This window comes from Mesoplodon densirostris, chromosome 7 (genome assembly GCF_025265405.1).
Source record: "Mesoplodon densirostris isolate mMesDen1 chromosome 7, mMesDen1 primary haplotype, whole genome shotgun sequence".
Classification (NCBI taxonomy): Eukaryota; Metazoa; Chordata; class Mammalia; order Artiodactyla; family Ziphiidae; genus Mesoplodon; species Mesoplodon densirostris.
In genome coordinates, this window is record NC_082667.1 from 66,414,449 (window position 1) to 66,434,098 (window position 19,650).

Consider the following 19,650-nt stretch of genomic DNA (forward strand, 5'->3'; position numbering starts at 1 on the left):
GCCTTCTCTCCACACTTTTGTCTCTTTCCCCCTTTTTTTCAGAAGCAGCTCAAAGAGTTCCTGAGTCTTAGTGCCTGCTGACACCTAGGCCCAGGGTGAGAGTGCGGTGAGGGTTGGTGGGGAAGGAGAAGAACCCTCTCTCCAAGGACGGATCAAGGCATCCTTCCAAAGCACACACGCAGTGACTTCTCTAAGAGGAATTCAGCAATAAAAGTCTCTCCATCCCATTTGTATTGGTGAGTTGAAGAGAACAAAATCCACACTGGCTAGATTAGGCAAGAAGGGATTTATGACAGGATATTAAGTGTCTTACAGAACTACTAGGAGAAATGTAGAAAAGACTTTAGGTTGAGTTTTCAGAAAAGCCACCCAAAGAAGATCTGGGCCACCAATGAAGCTGCTCACTCCAAAATCACCCCTGCTCCTGCCACAAGGTCACCAGCAAAATGCATGATCCTGGCCTCCCAACATCCATGAGGCTAGAGACAGGACACCGGGATGCCTGCTCACGCCACCAGAGAGAGCTCAGTCAGTCCCTCAACTGTAATGCCAGCAGAAAGAGCAGGAGCTCCACAACAACAGAAGCCACAGCAATGAGAAGGCCGTGCACCGCAACAAAGAGTAGCCCCTGCTCACCGCAACTAGAGAAAGCCTGCGCACAGCAACGAAGACCCAACACAGCCAAAAATACATAAATAAGTAAATGTATTAAAAAAAAACTATACCTCAATTTTTAAAAAACTAAGTAGAAAGTAAACAGCTGTATTTAAATCCCTCTGTGCTGATGTCTCATGAGGGATGCTGCTCTTTCGTCTTATGGAGTAAGGAGTTCCTTCTCCTTTTTCATACCAATAGGCAATGAAAGAGGTAGAATATGGCTAAGCTCACCCCACTTTCCACCAACTTACTCCCAAAAGGAGAAAAAGGAAGAAAAGCATTGTGGTAAAAATAAATAAATTAGACTACATTAAAATTTAAAACTTCTGGGCTTCCCTGGTAGCGCAGTGGTTGAGAGTCTGCCTGACGATGCAGGGGATAGGGGTTCGTGCCCCGGTACAGGAAGATCCCACATGCCGCAGAGTGGCTGGGCCCGTGAGCCATGGCCGCTGAGCCTGCGCGTCCGGAGCCTGTGCTCCGCAACGGGAAAGGCCACAACACTGAGAGGCCCGCATACCGCAAAAAAAAAAAAAAAAAAAAAATTAACTTCTGTGCATCAAAGGACACAATCAACAGAGTGAAAAAGCAACCCACAGAATGTGAGAAAATATTTATAAATCATATACTATCTGATAAAGAGTTAAAAACCAGAATATATAAAGAACTCATACAACTCAATGACAAAAAAATAAACAACCTGATTTTAAAATGGGCAAAGGACTTGAGTAGATATTTATGCAAAGAAGATACATAAATGGCCAACAATCACATGGAAAGAGGCTCAATATCACTAATCATTAGGGAAATGCAAATCAAAACCACAATGAGACACCACCTCACCCCCATTAGGATGGTTACCTTAAAAAAAACAAATAACAGAGGGGGAAGATGACGGAAGAGTAAGATGTGAAGATCACCTTCCTCCCCACAGATACATCAGAAGTACATCTACACGTGGAACAACTACAGAACACTTATTGAACGCTGGCAGAAGACCTCAGACCTCCTAAAAGGCAAGAAACTCCTCCACGTACCTGGGTAGGGCAAAAGAAAAAAGAATAAACAGAGACAAAAGGATAGGGACGGGACCTGGACCAGTGGGAGGGAGCCGTGAAGGAGGAAAGGTTTCCACACACTAGGAAGCCCCTTCGCCGGCGGAGACTGCGGGTGGCGGAGCGGGGAAGCTTCAGAGCCGCGGAGGAGAGCGCAGCAACAGGGGTGCAGAGGGCAAAGCGGAGAGATTCCCTCACAGAGGATCGGTGCCGACCGGCACTCACCAGCCCGAGAGGCTTGTCTGCTCACCCGCCGGGGCGGGCGGGGCTGAGAGCTGAGGCTCGGGCTTCCGTCGGAGCGCAGGGAGAGGACTGGCGGCGTGAACGCAGGCTGAGGGGGCTAGTGCACCACGGCTAGCCGGGAGGGAGTCCAGGGAAAAGTCTGGACCTGCCGAAGAGGCAAGAGACTTTTTCTTCCCTCTTTGTTTCCTGGTGCACGAGGAGAGGGGATTAAGAGCGCCGCTTAAAGGAGCTCCAGAGACGGGCTCGAGCGGCGGCTAACAGCGCAGACCCCAGAGACGGGCATGAGACGCTAAGGCTGCTGCTGCCGCCACCAAGAAGCCTGTGTGCAAGCACAGGTCACTCTCCACACTTCCCTTCCGGGGAGCCTGTGCAGCCTGCCACTGCCAGGGTCCCATGGTCCAGGGACAACTTACCCGGGAGAACGCACGGCATGCCTCAGGCTGGTGCAATGTCATGCTGGCCTCTGACGCTGCAACCTCGCCCCGCCTCCGTGCCCCTCCCTCCGCCCCCGGCCTGAGTGAGCCAGAGCCCCCGAATCAGCGGCTCCTTTAACCCCATCCTGTCTGAGGGAAGAACAGACGCCTTCCGGCGAACTACACGCAGAGGCGGGGCCAAATCCAAAGCTGAGCCCCCGGAGCTGTGCGAACAAAGAAGAGAAAGGGAAATCTCTCCTAGCAGCCTCAGGAGTAGCGGATTAAATCTCCACAATCAACTTGATGTACCTGCATCTGTGGAATATTGAATAGAGAACGAATCATCCCAAATTGAGGAGGTGGACTTTGAGAGCAAGATTTATTATTTTTTCCCCTTTTCCTCTTTTTGTGAGTGTGTATGTGTATGCTTCTGTGTGAGATTTTGTCTGTATAGCCTTGCTTTCACCATTTGTCCTAGGGTTCTATCCGTCCTTTTTTTTTTTTTTTTAACTTAAAAAATTTTTTTTTCTTAATAATTATTTTTTATTTTAATGACTTTATTTTATCTTACTTTATTTTATTTTCTTTTATCCTCTTTCTTTCTTTCTACCTTTTCTCCCTTTTATCCTGAGCTGTGTGGATGAAAGGCTCTTGGTGCTGGAGCCAGGAATCACTGCTGTGCCTCTGAGGTGGGAGAGCCAACTTCAGGACACTGGTCCACAAGAGACCTCCCAGCTCCACGTAATATCAAATGGCGAAAATCTCCCAGAGATCTCCATCTCAACACCACACCCAGCTTCACTCAACGACCAGCAAGCTACAGTGCTGGACACCCTATGCCAAACAACTAGTAAGACAGGAACACAACCCCACCCATTAGCAGAGAGGCTGCCTAAAATCATAATAAGTCCACAGACACCTCAAAACACACCACCAGACGTGGACCTGCCCACCAGAAGGACAAGATCCAGCCTCATCCACCAGAACACAGGCACTAGTCCCCTCCACCAGGAAGCCTACACAACCCACTAAACCAACTTTAGCCACTGGGGACAGACACCAAAGACAATGGGAACTACGAACCTGCAGCCTGCAAAAAGGAGACCCCAAACACAGTAACATAAGCAAAATGAGAAGACAGAAAAACACACAGCAGATGAAGGAGCAAGATAAAAACCCACCAGACCTAACAAATGAAGAGGAAATAGGCAGTCTACCTGAAAAAGACTTCAGAATAATGATAGTAAAGATGATCCAAAATCTTGAAAATAGAATAGACAAAATGCAAGAAACATTTAACAAGGAACTAGAAGAACTAAAGATGAAACAAGCAATGATGAACAACACAATAAATAAAATTAAAAATACTCTAGATGGGATCAATAGCAGAATAACTGAGGCAGAAGAACGGATAAGTGACCTGGAAGATAAAATAGTGGAAATAACTACTGCAGAGCAGAATAAAGAAAAAAGAATGAAAAGAACTGAGGACAGTCTCAGAGACCTCTGGGACAACATTAAACGCACCAACATTCGAATTATAGGGGTTCCAGAAGAAAAAGAGAAAAAGAAAGGGACTGAGAAAATATTTGAAGAGATTATAATTGAAAACTTCCCTAATATGGGAAAGGAAATAGTTAATCAAGTCCAGAAAGCACAGAGAGTCCCATACAGGATAAATCCAAGGAGAAACACGCCAAGACACATATTAATCAAACTGTCAAAAATTAAATACAAAGAAAACATATTAAAAGCAGCAAGGGAAAAACAACAAATAACACACAAGGGAATCCCCATAAGGTTAATAGCTGATCTTTCAGCAGAAACCCAGCAAGCCAGAAAGGAGTGGCAGGACATATTTAAAGTGATGAAGAAAAACCTACAACCAAGATTACTCTACCCAGCAAGGATCTCATTCAGATTTGATGGAGAAATTAGAACCTTTACAGACAAGCAAAAGCTGAGAGAGTTTAGCACCACCAAACCAGCTTTACAACAAATGCTAAAGGATCTTCTCTAGGCAAGAAACACAGGAGAAGGAAAAGACCTACAATGACAAACCCAAAACAATTAAGAAAATGGGAATGGGAACATACATATCGAGAATTACCTTAAATGTAAATGGACTAAATGCTCCCACCAAAAGACACAGACTGGCTGAATGGATACAAAAACAAGACCCATATATATGCTGTCTACAAGAGACCCACTTCAGACCTAGAGACACATACAGACTGAAAGTTAGGGGATGGAAAAAGATATTCCATGCAAATGGAAATCAAAAGGAAGCTGGAGTAGCAAATCTCATATCAGACAAAATAGACTTTAAAATAAAGACTATTAGAAGAGACAAAGGAGGACACTACATAATGATCAAGGGATCCATCCAAGAAGAAGATATAACAATTGTAAATATTTATGCACCCAACATAGGAGCACGTCAATACATAAGGCAAATACTAACAGCCATAAAAGGGGAAATCGACAGTAACACATTCAAAGTAGGGGACTTTAACACCCCACTTTCACCAATGGACACATCATCCAAAATGAAAAAAATAAGGAAACACAAGCTTTAGATGATACATTAAACAAGATGGACTTAATTGATATTTATAGGACATTCCATCCAAAAACAACAGAATACACATTTTTCTCAAGTGCTCATGGAACACTCTCCAGGATAGATCATATCTTGGGTCACAAATCAAGCCTTGGTAAATTTAAGAAAATTTAAATTGTATCAAGTATGTTTTCTGACCACAACGCTATGAAACTAGATATCAATTACAGGAAAAGATCTGTAAAAAATACAAACACATAGAGGCTAAACAATACACAACTTAATAATGAAGAAGTGATCACTGAAGAAATCAAAGAGGAAATCAAAAAATACCTAGAAACAGGGCTTCCCTGGTGGTGCAGTGGTTGAGAGTCTGCCTGCCGATTCAGGGGACATGGGTTCGTGACCTGGTCCGGGAAGATCCCAAATGCCGTGGAGCAGCTGGGCCCGTGAGCCATGGCCTCTGAGCCTGTGCGTCCGGAGCCTGTGCTCCACAACGGGAGAGGCCACAGCAGTGAGAGGTCCGCGTACAGCAAAAAAAAAAAAAAAAAAAACTAGAAAGAAATGACAATGGAGACACGATGACCCAAAACCTATGGGATGCAGCAAAATCAGCTCTAAGAAGGAAGTTTATAGCAACACAATCCTACCTTAAGAAACATGAAACATCTCGAATAAACAACCTAACCTTGCACCTAAAGCAATTAGAGAAAAAAGAACAAAAAGAAACCCCAAAGTTAGCAGAAGGAAAGAAATCATAAAGATCAGATCAGAAATAAATGAAAAAGAAATGAAGGAAATGATAGCAAAGATCAATAAAACTAAAAGCTGGTTCTTTGAGAAGATAAACAAAATTGATAAACCATTAGCCAGACTAATCAAGAAAAAAAGGGAGAAGACTCAAATCAATAGAATTAGAAATGAAAAAGGAGAAGTAACAACTGACACTGCAGAAATACAAAAGATCATGAGAGATTACTACAAGCAACTCTATGCCAATAAAATGGACAACCTGGAAGAAATGGACAAATTCTTAGAAATGCACAACCTGCCAAGACCGAATCAGGAAGAAATAGAAAATATAAACAGACCAATCACAAGCACTGAAATTGAAACTGTGATTTAAAATCTTCCAACAAACCAAAGCCCAGGACCAGATGGCTTCACAGGCGAATTCTATCAAACATTTAGAGAAGAGCTAACACCTATCCTTCTCAAACTCTTCCAAAATATAGTAGAGGGAGGAATACTCCCAAACTCATTCTACGAGGCCACCATCACCCTGATACCAAAACCAGACAAGGATGTCACAAAGAAAGAAAACTACAGGCCAATATCACTGATGAACATAGATGCAAAAATCCTCAACAAAATACTAGCAAACAGAATCCAACAGCACATTAAAAGGATCATACACCATGATCAAGTGGGGTTTATTCCAGGAATGCAAGGATTCTTCAATATAGGCAAATCAATCAACATGATACACCATATTAACAAATCGAAGGAGAAAAACCATATGATCATCTCAATAGATGCAGAGAAAGCTTTCGACAAAATTCAACACTCATTTATGATAAAAACCCTGCAGAAAGTAGGCATAGAGGGAACTTTCCTCAACAGAATAAAGGCCATATATGACAAACCCACAGCCAACATTGTCCTCAATGGTGAAAAACTGAAAGCATTTCCACTAAGGTCAGGAACAAGACACGGTTGCCCACTCTCACAACTCTTATTCAACATAGTTTTGGAAGTTTTAGCCACAGCAATCAGAGAAGAAAAGGAAATAAAAGGAATCCAAATCGGAAAAGAAGAAGTAAAACTGTCACTGTTTGCAGATGACATGATACTATACATAGAGAATCCTAAAGATGTTACCAGAAAACTACTAGAGCTAATCAATGAATTTGGTAAAGTAGCAGGATACAAAAGTAATGCACAGAAATCTCTGGCATTCCTATACGCTAAAGATGAAAAATCTGAAAGTGAAATCAAGGAAACACTCCCATTTACCATTGCAACAAAAAGAATAAAATATCTAGGAATAAACCTACCTAAGGAGACAAAAGACCTGTATGCAGAAAATTATAAGACACTGATGAAAGAAATTAAAGATGATACAAATAGATGGAGAGATATACCATGTTCTTGGATTGGAAGAATCAACATTGTGAAAATGACTCTACTACCCAAAGCAATCTACAGATTCAATGCAATCCCTATCAAACTACCAATGGCATTTTTCACAGAACTAGAACAAAAACTTTCACAATTTGTATGGAAACACAAAAGACCCCGAATAACCAAAGCAATCTTGAGAATGAAAAATGGAGCTGGAGGAATCAGGCTCCCTGACTTCAGACTATACTACAAAGCTACAGTAATCAAGACAGTATGGTACTGGCATAAAAACAGAAATATAGATCAATGGAACAGGATAGAAAGCCCAGAGATATACCCACGCACATATGGTCACCTTATCTTTGATAAAGGAGGCAGGAATGTACAGTGGAGAAAGGACAGCCTCTTCAATAAGTGGTGCTGGGAAAAATGGACAGGTACATGTAAAAGTATGAGTTTAGAACAGTCCCTAACACCATACACAAAAATAAGCTCAAAATAGATTAAATACCTAAATGTAAGGCCAGAAGCTATCAAACTCTTAGAGGAAAACATAGGCTGAACACTCTATGACATAAATCACAGCAAGATCCTTTTTGACCTGCCTCCTAGAGAAATGGAAATAAAAACAAAAATAAACAAATGGGACCTAATGAAACTGCAAAGCTTTTGCACAGCAAAGGAAGCCATAAATAAGACAAAAAGACAACCCTCAGAATGGGAGAAAATATTTGCAAATGAAGCAACTGACAAAGGATTAATCTCCAAAATTTACAAGCAGCTCATGTAGCTCAATAACAATAAAACAAGCAACCCAATACAAAAATGGGCAGAAGACCTAAATAGACATTTCTCCAAAGAAGATATACAGAGTGACAACAAACACATGAAAGAATGCTCAACATCATTAATCATTAGAGAAATGCAAATCAAAGCTACGATGAGATATATCTCACACCAGTCAGAATGGCCATCATCAAAAAATCTAGAAACAATAAATGCTGGAGAGGGTGTGGAGAAAAGGGAACACTCTTGCACTGCTGGTGGGAATGTGAATTGGTACAGCCACTATGGAGAACAGTATGGAGGTTCCTTAAAAAACTACAAATAGAACTACAATATGACCCAGCAATCCCACTACTGGGCATATACCCTGAGAAAACCATAATTCAAAAAGAGTCATGTGGGCTTCCCTGGTGGCGCAGTGGTTGAGAGTCCGCCTGCCGATGCAGGAGACACGGGTTTGTGCCCCAGTCTGGGAAGATCCCACATGCCACAGAGCAGCTGGGCCCGTGAGCCATGGCCGCTGAGCCTGCGCGTCCGGAGCCTGTGGTCCACAACGGGAGAGGCCACAACAGTGAGAGGCCCGCGTACTGCAAAAAAAAAAAAAAAAAAAAGAGTCAGGTACCAAAATGTTCATTGCAGTTCTATTTACAATAGCCAGGAGATGGAAACAGCCTAAGTGTCCATCATCGGATGAGTGGATAAAGAAGATGTGGCACATATATACAATGGAATATTACTCAGCCATAAAAAGAAACGAAATTGAGTTATTTGCAGTGAGGTGGATGGACCTAGAGTCTGTCATACAGAGTGAAGTAAGTCAGAAAGACAAAGACAAATACCATATGCTAACACATATATATGGAATCTAAGAAAAAAAAATGTCATGAAGAACCTAGGGGTAAGACGGGAATAAAGACACAGACCTACTAGAGAATGGACTTGAGGATATGGGGAGGGGGAAGGGTAAGCTGTGACAAAGTGAGAGAGTGGCATGGACATATATACACTACCAAACGTAAAATAGATAGCTAGTGAGAAGCAGCCACATAGCACAGGGAGATCAGCTCAGTGCTTTGTGACCACCTAGAGGGGTGGGATAGGGAGGGTGGGAGGGAGGGAGACGCAAGAGGGAAGAGATATGGGAACATATGTATATGTATAACTGATTCACTTTGTTATAAAGCAGAAACTAACACACCATTGTAAAGCAATTATACTCCAATAAAGATGTAAAAAATTTTTTAAATAAATAAATAACAAAAAAGCCACCAGAAAATAACACATGTTGGCAAGGATGTAGAGAAATTGGAAGCCTTGTGCACTGCTGGTAGGAAGGTGAAATGCTCCAGCCACTATGGAAAACAGTATCATGGTTCCTCAAAAAATTACAAATAGAGTTACCGTATGAGCCAGTAATTCCATTTCTGAGTATATACACAAAAGAATTGAAAGCAGGGTCTTGAGGAGATATTTATACTGCCATGTTCATAGCAGCATTACACACAATAGCCCAAAGGTGGAAGCAACCCAAGTACCCACTGATGGATAAACAAAATATATACATACAGTAGAATATTATTCAGCCTTTAAAAGGTAGGAAATTCTGAACATGCTGCAACATGGATGAACCTTGAGAACACTAGGCTAAGTGACATATGCCGGTCACAAAAAGACAAATTCTTTTGATTCCACTTACCTAGAGTAATGAAATTCATAAAGACAGGAAGTAGAATGGTGATTCAGCGGCTAGGGGATGGGGAGAATGGGACATTTAATGGGTATAGAGTTTCAGTTTTGCAAGATGAAAAGAATTCTGTAGATTTTTTTATACAACAATGTGAATGAACTTACCACTGCTGAACTGTACACTTAAAAAGAGTTAAAATGGGGCTTCCCTGGTGGTGCAGTGGTTGAGAGTCCGCCTGCCGATGCAGCGGATGTGGGTTCGTGCCCCGGTCCAGGAAGATCCCACATGCCGCGGAGCGGCTGGGCCCGTGAGCCATGGCCGCTGAGCCTGCGCATCCAGAGCCTGTGCTCCGCAACGGGAGAGGCCACAATAGTGAGAGGCCCGCGTACTGCAAAAAAAAAAAAAAAAAAAGAGTTAAGATGGTAGATTTTATGTCATATGTATCTTACCACAATTAAAACATTTTTAATTGAAAAAAAAAAGAAAAGCATTGTGCATGAGCTGCCTTTCTCTGCCTTCTCTATATAACAGTGTTTGAGGATTACCATTTGGATTAGAAGGGACCTTTAGAATACCTGCCCAAATCTGCAGGAGCGCTATGTGTTTAATATAGTATAAAATCTGCCATTGGTGGCGGAGGGGGTGGGGCACAAGGCATTGCGCTCAGTACTGTACTTTTCTTGTGGTTCCTTTTTCTTTTTTTTTTAATTTTTATTTATTTACTTATTTATTTTTGGCTGTGTTGGGTTTTTATTTATTTACTTATTTATTTTTGCTGCATGCAGTCTTTCTCTAGTTGTGGCGAGCAGGGGCTACTCTTCGTTGCGGTGCGCGGACTTATTGCGATGGCTTTTCTTGTTGTGGAGCATGGGCTCTAGGCGCACAGACTTCAGTAGCTGTGGCATGGGGGCTCAGTAGCTGTGGCTCGCGGGCTCTAGAGCACAGGCTCAGTACTTGTGGCACGTGGCACATGGGCTTAGTTGCTCTGAGGCATGTGGGATCTTCCTGGACCAGGGCTTAAACCCATGTCCCCTGAGTTGGCAGGCGGATGCTTAACCACTGTGCCACCAGGGAAGCCCCATGTTTTCTTACTTAATCCACATGAAGACCCTAGGGGGTAGGTCTAATTATTAGGGATGAAACTCAGGCTTCAACGGGTTAAAGTCACAGTCTGTGACTTACCAAATCACAGAGCTAACACATCAGTGACCCTGAGACCTGACCCCAGGTCCAGTAAGGCTCCGAGGCTGGGTGGCCAGCACCACACCACACTGCCTCCCTGGCAGAGGCTGACTTTTCAAGATCCATTTCAGGCTCCCTCCCAGCACGATCAGAACCCTGGTGTAAGAGGCTCTCTATCTTCCCCATTCCTACCACTGCCCCCATGAAATGTTAAATAAACGTACAAGGATAACTTTCCTCTTACCTCTTTGCAGCCGCCGCCCCAAGAGGCCCACCCAAACCAAATTGCACACAGGAGGCGGCCAGCAGTGTGGTAGGTGGTGTGCTGCCCTGGAAGGGAGACGGAGAGATTTCTAGCCAAAGGGCCCTGGGTTGAAAGCCCAGTGCCACCGCTACATAGCTGTTTGACACTGAGCACGTGACACCCTCTCTGAGCCTGATTCATTATCTGTAAAATGGGATAAGTGATCCTCACCTTGTAGGGTGGTTAAAGGGTTTAAATGAGTACGTATACAGTCCTTCCTCAGCATCCGCAGAGAATCAGTTCCAGGAGCTTCCTCGGACGCCAAAATCCATGCATGCTCAAGTCGCTTATATAAAATGGGTACAGTGGGCCCTCCGTATCCGTGGGTTTTTCATCCATGGATTCATCCAACCTAGTATTGAGTGGTTGGTTGAATCAGAAGCTGTGAAACCCATTTAGGTCTTTAATCCATTTTGAGTTTATTTTTGTGTATGGTGTTAGGGAATGTTCTAATTTCATTCTTTTCGATGTAGCTGTCCAGTTTTCCCAGCACCACTTATTGAAGAGACTGTCTTTTCTCCATTGTATATTCTTGCCTCCTTTGTCATAGATTAGGTGACCAAAGGTATAAGGCCAGACACTATAAAACTCTTAGAGGAAAACAGAGGCAGAACACTCTTTGACATAAACCACAGCAAGATCTTTTTTGACCCACCTCCTAGAGTAATGAAAATAGAAACAAAAATAAACAAATGGGACCTAATTAAACTTAACAGCTTTCGCACAGCAAAGGAAACCATAAACAAGAAGAAAAGACAACCCTCAGAATGGGAGAAAATATTTGCAAATGAAGCAATTGACAAGGGATTAATCTCCAAAATATACAAACAGCTTATGCAGCTCAATATCAAAAACACAGACAACCCAACCCAAAAATGGGAGGAAGACCTAAATAGACATTTCTCCAAAGAAGACATAGAGATGGACAAGAGGCACGTGAAAAGATGCTCACCATCACTAATTATTAGAGAAATGCAAATCAAAACTACAATGAGGTATCACCTCACACTGGTTAGAATGGCTGTCATCAAAAAATCTACAAACAATAAATGCTGGATAGGGTGTGGAGAAGAGGGAACCCTCTTGCACTGTTGGTGGGAATGTAAATTGATACAGCCACTATGGAGAACTGTACAGAGGTTCCTTAAAAAACTAAAAATAGAGCTACCATTCAACCCAGCAATCCCACTACTGGGCATATACCCTGAGAAAACCATAATTCAGAAAGAGTCATGTACCACAATGTTCATTGCAGCTCTATTTACAATAGCCAGGATGTGGAAGCAACCTAAATGTCCATCAACAGAAGAGTAGAGAAGGAAGATGTGGTACATATATACAGTGGAATATTAGCCATAAAAAGGAACGAAATTGGGTCATGTGCAGAGATGTGGATGGACCTAGAGACTATCATACAGAGTGAAGTATGTCAGAAAGAGAAAAACAAATATTGTACATTAACGCATATATGTGGAATCTAGAAAAATGGTAGGTGATCTTATTTGCAAAGCAAAAATAGAGACACAGACGTAGAGAACAAATGTATGGAAGGAAGGGGGAAGGAGTGGGATGAATTGGGAGATTGGGATTGACATGTATACACTATTGATACTATGTATAAAATAGCTAACTAATGAGAACCGACTGTATAGCACAGGGAACTCTACTCAGTGCTCTGTGGTGACCTAAACGGGAAGGAAATCCAAAAAAGAGGGGATATATGTATACATATAGCTGATTCACTTTGCTGTACAGCAGAAACTAACACAACATTGTAAAGCAACTATACTCCAATAAAAAATTAATTAAAAAAAAAAAAAGAAGCTGCGAAACCCAGCAGATTCAGAAGGCCAACTGTGTATACAAAATCTGTGTTGTCAGCCAAGGTTCCCTGTCCTTTGAAATTCAAAAACACTGGCTTGAATCTTATTTCAGCCTCTGCCAGGGACAAGATCCATCTAGAGATTTATTCCTGCACAAATTGGAATCGTGTCACTTTCCTTCGAAGGCAAAGAGGCTTGGTTTTAAATACTATTTTCTTCTCTGTTATCCATGAAAATTTCCAAGAACGGTGCCAGGTCCATCATAATCACTTTGAGGACCAAGAGGTCAAAGGAGGGGTAGAAAGGAACAGTCCTCCTTCTTAAAGCAGAGTCTGGACCCCTCCACAGATGACTTCCGGGAGGAGTTGATCTGTTCTGAGGTTTTCTGATCTAAGAAACAGAAAACCCAACCTGAAGGCCTTAAATACCAGGCAACTTATTTGTTCCCAAAGTCTGAAGTTCAGAGGCAGGGTGAGCTTCTAGCACTGGGTTGTTCAGAGGCCCCCAGCGTTTAGCAGGCTACACCTCTGTTTGCCTGAGTCTCTCCCCTCCCCCTCTCACCCCCATCAGCTCTTTCCAAATTGGCCTCTGGGGGTAGCAGGATGGCTCCTGGAAGCTTCGAGGGCGACATGCTTCCTCATTCACAGCTAATGGATCGATGTGTTCACATGCCCACTCCTATGCCAAGGGGGTTGGTATTATGTTGAAGACTTAGGTCAGTTGGAACCTACCCCAAAACCCAAAGTTGACTTGATCCTTGACTTAAACCACATTGTAGTTATACACGGTGGGATAGCTACTGGTGGGGCAACCATTTTTTTTTTTTTTTTTTTTTTTGCTGTACGCGGGCCTCTCACTGCTGTGGCCTCTCCCGTTGCGGAGCACAGGCTCCGGACACACAGGCTCCGCGGCCATGGCTCGCGGGCCCAGCCGCTCCGCGGCATGTGGGATCTTCCGGGATAGGGGCACGAACCCGTGTCCCCTGCATCGGCAGGCGGACTCTCAACCACTGCGCCACCAGGGAAGCCCGGGGCAACCATTTTATCTGCTACAAAACCCTTTATCCGTGTGGGTGTGTGTCATCCTGTATGTGTGATATGCCAGTGTGTGTAAAGTATGAGTGTGCTATGTGTATGTGATGTGTCTGTGTGAGAATGTGTGTGAGATGTGTGTATATAAGTGTAGGTGTGCTTGGTAATCATTTTGCAATGTACACAGGTCAAATCATTACGCTGTGCACCTTAAACTTATACAGGGCTGGATGTCAATCATATCTCAATAAAACTGGAAAAATTTAAAAACCGTACGTATGCTATGTGATTGTGTGTATATGTGTGTATGTGAAATGTGTGTGTGTGCTGAGAAGAACAAGTGTCCAAATTAAGTGTCGCTTCTGTTTGGGGCCTTTCACTCTGATCTCTGCGGCTACCACCTTTATGGCCACTAGGGGGCACTGTGCTCCCCTTTTAACCCTCTGGCCAATGTGTGTACAGAATCCTTTTCCCCTAAGCACAGATGAGAGGTTGGAAATTTTGAAAACAACTATACTAACAAAAACGAACAGAAAGGAAATCAATTCAGAGAGCATAAGAAACATTCAAAGTTGTTTCTTACAACGTACATTTTGGAGCCAATAATTACCTCCTGTTTTCCGCAAAGCGCTGTCTGCCTTTGAGTCTTCCCAGCTCCTGGCTGTGACTGAGGGACACCGTCTCACTCCCTGCTTTGCAGAACAGTCTCCAAGAAACCTGTTCCCTTGCAGCCAAGGCCAAAACTCCCATCTGTGCTCACCATTTCACCTCAGGGCCCTTCCTCCCCACCCCCTCCTCTCCCCCTCCTCCCATCACTGTTCCAGGAGACTGCCTTTCCCAGCAGCAAGGGGCCCACAGTAAAACAGCTTCATTATACTCTGCAAGCGAAGAAGCAGCACGATCTAAACACAGAAAGGTGGCCTCATGCTCTCCATCAGCGCACTTTAGACTCCGACGAGAGACCAGAAGCTCACCTTCTCCCCAAGCCCTAGTCTGGTGCGGGTTCTAGCTGCCTGGACTGCTGTCCAGCCCCTCCCCCTCCCCTTCCCCGTCCCTGTCCCTTTCCCTGCCCTCGCTCGGGCCCTGGCCAATCGGGCGGAACCAGTCCTGTGCAGCCCTCTACTGCCCTCTACTGGGGTTTTGCTTACACAGCCCTGGAGTTCACCAGCACCCCGGGACTACGGGACTCTCTTCCCCAACTCTTTCAGAGTCCCCCTTTGGTCTGGCCGCTGGAACATAGCTCACCAATATTTTAACCTACCCATCGCTTCTCAGATGCTTAATTAATCTTTTTAAAGCTCTAAGGGATTTAAAACTCTCATTCCCCAGGGCCAGGGTGAGAATTGAAAGAACTTACTTTTTCATTCATTCATGATTCAAATGTTTATTGCAGGCTGTTTGCTAGACTCCATGCTGGCACTAAGGACACAAAAAGGAATAAGAAAGAAACTGTCCCAAAAAGGAATAAAGAAGATGCTGGGATAAAATATAACAAGGAGAAGCTACTTGGATGAGGAGGAAGCAACTCTTCCTCACTGCAACTTTTGTTCTCCTCCTGCCCATCTCCACATAACAGCCAGAGTGACAATGTTATACACCGAGAAGTTGGAGCATGTCACTTTCCCACTTCAAATCCATTAATTGCTTCCATTTGTAGTTAGGACAAAACCAAGCTGTCCCTACAAAATCTGGCCTATTTTTCCAACTCCATCTTGTGTCCTTCTCTCCTGTGTTTGCTGTGCTCACCACACTGGTCTTTTTTTTTAGCTTCTGCAAATAAGCCAAGCTATTTTCTGCCTCCAAACCTTTGGATATGCAGCTCCCTCTACCTCGAATGCTCCTACCTTTGTCTCCATGAAACTGGTTACTTCTTATTCTTCAAATGTCAGCCTAAATGTCACCCATCCAAAACATGTCCACTTCTAGTTCTATCTGATATCAAAACATATTTTGAAACTTCAATTAATAAAGCAGTTTGATATGAGAAGAAATTAATGAAACCAAAGAAAAATAAGAAATAGACTCTAACGCACAAGCGAATTTACTGTAAAGGTGGAAAGGTGAGATTTCAAATCATTGGGGAAAAGAGGTTAGTAAATAAAATAAAAGTAAGTAGTGGTAGCACAACTAGTCAGTACCTACTGAGATAAGAACAAAGCTGGGTTCTTATCTCACTCCTTACACCCAAGTCAATTCCAGATAGATCAAATATGAACTGTAAAAAATAAATCATAAAATATCTTTAAAAAGGGGGTTAACTAAATACTAATCTAAGAAAGAGGATTTTCTGAGAAGGCTATGAAATCCAGAAGCTAGAAAGGGAAAAGGTAGTCAACTTGTCTAGGTAGCAATGTAACTTTAGTATGAAAAAAAGGAAAACAACAACAAAAACTGAAACTTAAATGAAAGGCTATGTTCCAAAACAGGGAAAACAAATTTAAAACATATTTGTCGAAGAGCTCTTTTCCTTAACTTAAATAGAACTGATATAAATGAATATATATATATATATATATATATATTTAAAAGCCCAACAGAAAAGTATACAAAGGATAGAAAGAGATCATAGAAAAGCAAATTCAAAGGATGATAAACATGCAGAAAGATGCTCTAACTCATGTATACTTAAAGAAATGCAAATCAGGGATGTTAGAGAAATTATTCCCATGTGAGGAAGAAACTGGGACTAGAAGAACTTTAACCCAGATAAAAAAGCATATTTTAACAGAGAAGTAACACGCACCTGGAGACAGGAAAACCCTAGTTCAAATTCTGGCTCTGCCACTTACAAGCTGTGTGACCTTGGATAACTTAATTAACTTAATCGTTAATTAGCTTAATTGTGAGCCTCAGTTCCTTGATCTATAAAATAGGAGTAATCGTCCCTAACTTGTAAGGTTGTCATCTGGATTAGATATAATGGATGTAAAGTGATTTGCACAGTGTCTGATGTAATGTAAGTATTCGGAGGTCCAACTCTAGGATTCTCTAAGCCCAGGGTTTCTCAGCAGCGGTTCTCAAAGTGTGGTCCCTGGACCAAGAACACCAGCATCACCAGGAACTCATTAGAAATGCAAATTCTCCATCTCACCCCACACCTACTGAATCAGAAACTGGGATTGGGACCCAGAAATCTGAGTTTTAACTAGCTCTCCAGGTGATGCTTGTTACACTAAAGAGTTTGAAAAGCACTGCTGTAAGCAGCAGTCCTGTCTCTGAAACAGAAGAATGGGAAATCTTTCCAAAACTTGAAAAGTTTTCCCTTTATCCCACCATAATATAAAATTATTTTAAAATAAGAATAGTGCTGAAATGTTGATCCAAATGCCTTTTAAAATTACATATACATGTAAACAGGCTTTGTAAACAGGCTTCACCAGCAGGAGTCATCTACACTCTGGGGTAAATATTGATATGTCAGTATGACCGGGCCTTGGCATGCCCTCAGCCAAAAAGCACCGATAAATTGGCTTACTTTGGTTACACTGTGTAAACCACTAACTTGACCAATCATAAACTACACAGTTGAGTTGATTTCCCACACTCACAGAGGGGGTAAGTCGGTAGTGTAGCTGGAAGAGAATTTCTTAAGTTGTTATAACATACTTCTTTAGGCAGAAGGTCACCCTGAGGGTAAGTAAAAAGAATTCTCACTGGAGTGCACATTAATTTTTTCTCTGCCCTAACAAGTCCCAGAATATAGTGGTATGTTTATCACATACATAAATCTGGACAAAGAATCAGGTAAAAGTATTTTTAAACTGTTCTAAACTCATTTTATAAACAGACATCTTTTAATATACAAAATCTAAGATAACTCAGTCAAAATAATCCATCTTTCCTTGAATTTGAAATGGTTCTCATGATTTTTAGGGATGAATGAGAAGAACAATCTTCACTTTTCAAAGTTCTGATAATATCTTCAAAATATTTATTTAAACACTCAAGCAGAAGGCTTCATCTACACAAAGCAATAGTATGCAAATTCCTTGTGTATGTTTGCTTTGGGAAGCAATATCCTTTGCTGTGCTCCCAACTGTGGCTTTTATCAAGCAATTCAAAATCTATTTATGTATTGAGAATTCTAGGCTCCTTACACTGTGAGAGGGGAACATTCGAAAAATATTTTGGCCTTGAGGAAAGTCAGAGGGGAGAAAAGACTGCATTCAAAACAGGTATTTTAGGGACTTCCCTGGTGGTGCAGTGGTTAAGACTCCGAGCTCCCAATGTAGGGGGCCCAGGTTCAATCTTTGGTCAGGGAACTAGATCCCCCATGCATGCCACAACTAAGGAGCAGGCGAGCCTCAACTAAGGAGCCTGCCTGCCACAAGTGAGACCCAGCACAATCAAATAAATAAATAAATATATATATATATATATATATATATTTTTTTTTTTTTTTTTTTTTTTTTTTTGCGGTATGCGGGCCTCTCACTGTTGTGGCCTCTCCCGTTGCGGAGCACAGGCTCCGGATGCGCAGGCCCAGCGGCCATGGCTCACGGGCCCAGCCGCTCCGCGGCATATGGGATCCTCCCAGACCGGGGCACGAACCCGTATCCCCTGCATCGGCAGGCGGACTCTCAACCACTGCGCCACCAGGGAGGTCCAGAAATATATTTTTTTAAATAGGCATTTTAGGGCTTCCCTTGTGGTGCAGTGGTTAAGAATCCACCTGTCAATGCAGGGGACACAGGTTCAAGCCCTGGTCCAGGAAGATCCCACATGCCACAGAGCAACTAAGCCCGTGTGCCACAACTACTGAGCCTGCACTCTAGAGCCCATGAGTCACAACTACTGAGCACTCGTGCCACAACTACTGAAGCCTGCACACCACAACAAAGAGTAACCCCTGTTCGCCACATCTAGAGAAAGCCCGCGTGAAGCAACAAAGTCCCAACGCAGCCAAAAATAAATAATAATAAATAAAATAAATATTTTTTTTTTAAATCTTAAAAAAAAGAAAAGGTATTTTAGCTTGTTTCCGTGCTGATAGCAGTCTTGCAAACATGGTGAACGTTCCTAAAACCGGCCGGACTTTCTGCAAGAAGTGCGGCAGGCACCAACCCCACAAAGTCACACAGTATAAGAAGATCAAGGATTCTCTGTATGCCTAGGGAAAGCGGCATTATGACAGGAAGCAGAGTGGCTATGGTGGCCAGACTAAGTCGATTTTCCAGAAAAAGGCTGAAACTACAAAGACGATTGTGCTGAGGCTTGAATGTGTTGAGCCCAACTGCAGATCTAAGAGAATGTTGGCTATCAAGAGGTGTAATAAGCACTTTGTGCTGGGAGGAGATAAAAAAAGAAAGGGCCAAGTGACCCAGTTCTCAGTTTATTTTGTTTTATTATGAAGACAATAAAAATTTGAGATTGTTTACTTTAAAAAAATAGGTATTTTAAATATACTGTGATATACGGACTTAGAGAACAGACTTGTGGTTGCCAAGGGGGAGGGGGTCGGGGGAGGGATGGAGTGGGAGGCTGGGGTTAGCAGATGTAAGCTAGTATATATGGAATGGATAAGCAACAAGGTCCTACTGTGCAGCACAGGGAACTATATTCAATACCCTGTGATAAACCATAATGGAAAAGAATATTTTAAAAAATGTGTATATACGTGTAACTGAATCACTTTGCTGTACAGAAGAAATTTTTTTTTACATCTTTATTGGAGTATAATTGCTTTACAATGTTGTGTTAGCTTCTGCTGTAGAACAAAGTGAATCAGCTATATGTACACATACATCCCCATATTCCCTCCCTCTTGCGCCTCCCTCCCACCCTC

At 42.6% G+C, this 19,650-nt stretch overlaps 1 pseudogene; it reads left to right on the forward strand.

Annotated features, from left to right (window-relative positions):
* The first annotated feature begins 18,871 nt into the window (after window positions 1-18,871).
* LOC132494193 (large ribosomal subunit protein eL42-like) lies at window positions 18,872-19,216 on the forward strand (annotated as a pseudogene).
* The last annotated feature ends 434 nt before the right edge of the window (window positions 19,217-19,650 follow it).